We start from the raw sequence: 6,031 nt of genomic DNA, 5'->3' as shown, positions 1-6,031 counted from the left end.
TCTTTCACCTCAGTCTTTTAATTATGCTTGCCACCGTGCTAGTTCTGGCCCTCATTGCCTTTTCCCAGAATTAGGTAGTATCTTTGACTCTTATCTCTCCCACTGTGATCCTTCTTAAATACCATAGTCAGAGTAATAGCCATAAAAACATAACCAGAGTAATTTTGTTGTAAAACTCTAATCCTATCATTCCTATAGAAAAAAAATCTTTTGCTAACTCCACATTGCCAAAAGGACAAAGAGCAAATCTTTTGTCTATTCACACAGCCACAATCTCTGCTCAAGCCCTAATCACCTCTCACCTAGATTATTACAATAACTCAAAGTCACTCTGCATTCCAGTCCATCTTCCACATAACTGTCAAAGTCATTTTCCTCAAACTCAGATCTGACCATGTTATCCCCCTAACAAATGAACTCCAGTGGCTCCCTATTTCCTCTAGAATAAACTCAAAACTCTAGTTAAGCTCTTAGAGCCTTTCAATGCCAGACCTCCTCTTACCTTCCCAGTTTATCATTGTACATTTACCCCTTCTACCAACTTCCCACATTCCCAAATCTGGCCTTCTCTTTGCTCTTTAAACAGGGCATTTCATCTCCGAAATCAGGGGCTTAGTTCTGGTTGTCCCTTACATTTGGACTTCAATCCCACCTCACTTCTGCCTCATAGAATCCCTCTCTTCCTTCACAAAATGATTCAAGCACAATATTCTGCAAAAAATAATTCCTGGTCCCCTCAACCACTGGGGCCTACCCTTCCTCCCTAGATTATTTTTATATACCTATATTTATTCCCCTTTATCCTTAATTACTTGTACGGTACTTGTTTCACTGTTAGAATGAAAGACTCTTCAAAGGAAAGATTGTTTCATTTTTTTCCTTTGTATCCTAGCAATGTGGCTGGCATTCAAAGTCTGCTTTAACCTGGCTCCAATTTATCTTTTCAGTCTTGTCTCTAATTACTCTCCTTTACATACTCCATATTCCAGCCAAACCGGACAACTCTACATTTCCCAAACTTATCCTGCCTATCTGTTTACTACAGGCCTTTATTCACACCACATAGAACTGATTTTGTCCAATTTTTATTAATATTTCCCATCCTTCAGGCTCAAATCAGGTGCTATCTACTTCATAAAGCCTTTCAAGAGATCTCTATTTCCTCTCCCCAAAAAAAAAGATCTCCACTTCCTGCTTTTAATCAGAAGTGGTTCTTCCTTCTCCTAACACTTGTTTTATATCTCTCCTATCCATATTCTACTATATACTGTAGATATTTTTACTTTTGTTTTTTTATCTCTTCTACTTAAAGACAAGAACTGTATCTTCTTATTTTCTAGTCTCCAGCATCTAACACAGTTTCTGGAACATTGTAGGCCCTCCTGTTTCATAGATATTTGTCCATATTTGATATTAATATTACTATCCCCATGGTTTCCTGACTCCACTAGAGATCACTTTAAATAGAAGTCCACAGGTAGTATTCCTAGGGCACACACATACACACCAAAAGCCTTTCTTGGTGAACAAATTAAGGGGAACTCTCTTCTCTTTGTCCCCTGAAGGAATTAGACTGGGGTCGACCCCACAGGAATTGTCTTATTCTATTCAATAGGAGGATACTTTCATTGCTTTTTATTTAATTTAGATTCTGATACAGATCTCTTGGAGGGACTCCATTGATTTCTCAAGAGGAATGGTCCAGGAAGAATGGGAGGGCAATTTGGCTACTCAGTAACAAATTTGGAAATGTTAACTTGAACTGGATTTTAAAATTTCTTCTTCTTGTTCAAGATTCCCATAAATGCTACCTGAAATCTTCTTGCAGGCAGAGTGTCATTTCAGAGAGTATTGGTAGGAGGTGGAGTGGAGGGATGCTACACCAGCATGGTCATCTCCCTTTCCCAGTCAATGACTTGGACATAGATTAATGTTAAATGAACTAAAATTGTTTCCGGTAGACTTGAGCCTAAATCACAGAGTACAGTATTAGTATTAAGATTTTTCCTTTGACAGTAGTATGCTACCAGTTACAACTTGTGCACAAGATGTTGCATAAAAGACATTAATGAAGATATTTATGATCGGAAAAGGAGGTGGGCTGATCATGTAGCAAGCATGAGAAACAACAGATGGTAGCCCAAGTGTTTCATTGTTACCCACAAATTAGCATTGGACAGTGTTCAGTGGGTAGAATAACAGGTCTGTGGAGGATTTATAGACAGATACAGAAAAGAATAGAATAGTACAGGAAGACGTGGAGTGGTTGTAATTGGCATTAATTAAATACCCCTACTGATGAAATCAGAGATCTATCCAAATATCAAGTTTGGGTAACTCTCTGCCTCCCTTCTGTGACTGATTTATCCACTTTTCATCCCTTAAATCAACAACAACAATAATAAATAATAATAATAAAACTTTACAAATATCATCTCATCCTATCCTTAACCACTCTGGGAAATAAGTGCTATTATTATCCCCTTTTTACACATGGGGAAACTGAGGTAGAGAGAATAAATGATTTAGCCCAGAATCCCACAGCTAGCAAGTATCCAAGTCCAGATTTGAGCTCAGGCTTTCTTGACTCCAGGTCCAGTGCTCATCCCTTTTACCACCTTGCTGCCATTTTAAAGAGCTGACTGTTCAGACACAATGCCTGGTGCTAGGGATGCCAAGATAAAGCTGAATCAGTCCCTGGTCTCAAGGAGCTCACCTTTCAGGGGAGACAACATGAACATCAATAAGTATAGATGTTCACAGATATACAGAGAATAAAAACCAAGTAATTTAGGGCAAGGAGGCACTAACAGTTGGGGTGGGGTGTGGGGAGGAGGTCAGGAAAGCTGGGGTCTGAAGAAAATAAGGAATTCTATGAGACAGAGTTGAGAGAGGAAAGCATCCTAGACATGGGGAAAAGCCAGCACCTAAGCATAGAGATAGAGGATAGGAGATGGAAGGCTATGACCACAAGTAATGGCAAGAAGGCCATTTTAAATGGATTGTAGAATGTAGGAAGAGAAGCAATGTGTAATGAAGCTGGCAAGTCAGGTTGGGGTCAAAGGACATGAATTGGCAGTTTTCATAGAAAGAGATCCAAATGATCAGCAATCATGAAAAATGCATTAAATCATAATAATTGGAGAAAAACAAATTAAACCAATTTTGAAATACCACATAACACCTGTCAGAGTGGCAAAGATAATAAAAGAAGAAAATGTGAAATATGAGAGGGGCTGAGAGAAAACAGGTACCCTAGTGAGTTGGTGGTGGAACTGAGATGTGGTCTAGTCATTCTACAAGGCAAAACCCAGAAAGTCACCAAATTGTTCATACCCTTTGACTCAAGTATACCATGACTTAGGCCTATACCCCCAAAGAAAATAAAGAATGAAGAAAAGGCTCTACGTTTACAAAAAAAAAAAATTGTAGCAAGTCTCTTCCATGGTAACCAAAACTTGGATGCTAAGGAAGTGTCCTTCCATTGGGGGATGGCCAAACAAATTGTGGTATATGAATTAATGGAATATTATTAAGAAATGATGAAATGTACAATTTCAGAGAGAGACCTTTTATGAACTGATTCATAGCAAAGGGAGTAGAACTATGAGAACAATGTATAATGATAACTTCATAGACAAAAACAATTTTTAAAGACTTTAGAACTCTGATCAACACAATGATAAATTATTAGTCAAAAGGAATGAAAATGAAACACAACATTCTTCTCCTGAGGTGAGAAGAGAGGAAATAAACTTAAAAACATACATTTTGTATGTAGCCAATGTGGGGATTTATTTTGGCAGTCTACATATTGAGGAATTTGTTTTTCAGTGTTTTTGTTTTTTGCTTTTGTTTATTTTGTTCGATGAGGACGTGGGAAGGATAGACAACTTTAAACATGCTTGCAGAAAAATAAAATAAGGTGTTTAAAAAAAAAAAGTAGGTTAGGCCCAGATTGTGAGGGTCTATAAAAGCCAGAAGATTTTTATATTAGCCTGGAGGCATTAAGGAGACCCTGGTGTTTATTGAGTAGGGGAGTGACATAGTTAGATCTGTACTTAAAAACAAACAAACCCAGAAATCAGGGGCTTCAAACAAAGAAATCTCTGAGCCAGAGAGGTAACTAGCAAGCTACATAAAATGTATCCTTAATTCAGCTGAATCTAGAGCTAGGAGAGAACCAAGGACACCTTGAGAATGCTACTGTTGTACGATGTGAGATCAAAGTCAGTTTGAACCAGGAAGAGCTGACCTAGGGAATAGCCATTGCAGGGAAAAAGTAGTCATCTGGTAGCTTTCTATTTTAGCTGATCATTCTTGCTACAACTAGACATTAAGCTCATCGTTTGCCTGCAGCACAAAAACAAAAAACAAACAAAAAAGCCGCTAAAAGGGCTATCAGCACCCATGACATTTAAACACCTTGGGACAAAGCCACAGTCACCAAACCCTAATTACAATTCTTTTATGGACAGTCTAAACTGAAATGATTTATATTTATATTATATTTACTATACACATTGTATTATATTATATATGATATATAATGTATTAGATTTATATCATATTTAGATTGCTCCTTCTGACTAAGATCAGAGGTACATGTGATAGAAAAAACATAGGACCAAAAGTCTGGAAACCTGAGTTCTAGACATATTTTTGTCGCTAACTCACTGTGTGGTCTCCAATGAATTGCTTCTCTGGACCTCAGTTTCCTGATCTGTAAAATGAGTGTGGATCATTACGTGCCCTTCTAGCACTAACATTCTATGAACTGAAGAATGATGAACCAAACCATGAAGATAATGAAATAACTATTGTGCCATAAGAAATTAATATGAAGAGTGTGTATGAGGAATAAAAGAATATGACATCCGAGGTACCTTCCAGCTCTATATCTATGATACTATGAATTTGGAGAAGTATGATTTGTAAAAACCGATGCAAAGTCAAGTAACCGGAACCAGGAAATATGTGTGTGTGTTTGTGCATGTGTATGTATCTGTGTACATATATACATGCATGTACACATACATGCACACATACCACATATATACACATAGATATACTGCAGACGTTAAACTGAAATGATGTATACACACATATACACACACATACACATACATATATGTATACCCCAGAAGTTAAGGAATTTGCTGAGGGTCACATAGTGAGTTTGTTCCAAAAACAAGATATTATGTGTACACGTGTGTGTATGTTTGATATAGACAGTTTCCCTGATATAGAACTCACTTAGGGATCAAAAAATTGGGATATCTATCTGTCTAGATATAGAGATACATACATATGAGTATATATGATAACTACAAAAATATGAATGTAAAGAACTGACCCTGAACCCAGATGAATTCCATATGATAATGACATAAGCCTGAACCAAAGAAAAGATGAGAAAATGTATGTTCTTTCACTGAAGAGGTCAGACATTTATTCAACTGATGTAGTGACTAGTTTTGCTGAACTGTTTCCTTTTTAAAAATTTTTCTTTCTTTTTTAATCTATATCTATCTATCCATATATTCATTATTTATGTGTTATCTGTTCTTTTGATGCAAGGATTGGTTCCCTTTTATCCTTCTAGCTCCAAGTGCTTAGTGCCTGGTCTGAGCAGGTGAATAATCCATGCTTGTTGATTGATTAAATGATTAAAAGACTGACTCTGAGGAGAGAGGAGAGAATGGAATTTATTTTTTAAAATTAAATTAATAAAATTTTTTAAATGGAATATATTTTTAACATTTTTAAATTAAAGTATTCAAAAACCAAAAAACAAATTTTAAATGTAGATGGTTTAAAGCTAAGTAAGACAAAGTACTTCAAATTCAAATTCTTTGTTAAAGGTGGCAGCTTCTTAATCAAAAACAAAAAGATAACACTTTCAAATATTCCTTAACAGAACACCTGATGAAGCGTTCCTAGTTCATCTGGCTATGTCTTCCTTGTTAGGCATCTTAACAAAGTATAGTTAACACCTGAGGCCATTTTCTTCAGCATCTGGTCATCTTCT

This window comes from Petaurus breviceps, unplaced genomic scaffold (genome assembly GCF_028583685.1).
Source record: "Petaurus breviceps papuanus isolate PSGF00001 unplaced genomic scaffold, PetGlider_PUasm1.0 98, whole genome shotgun sequence".
NCBI lineage: Eukaryota > Metazoa > Chordata > Mammalia > Diprotodontia > Petauridae > Petaurus > Petaurus breviceps.
The sequence above is the reverse complement of the archived record's forward strand: the minus strand, read 5'-3'. Positions refer to the sequence as shown.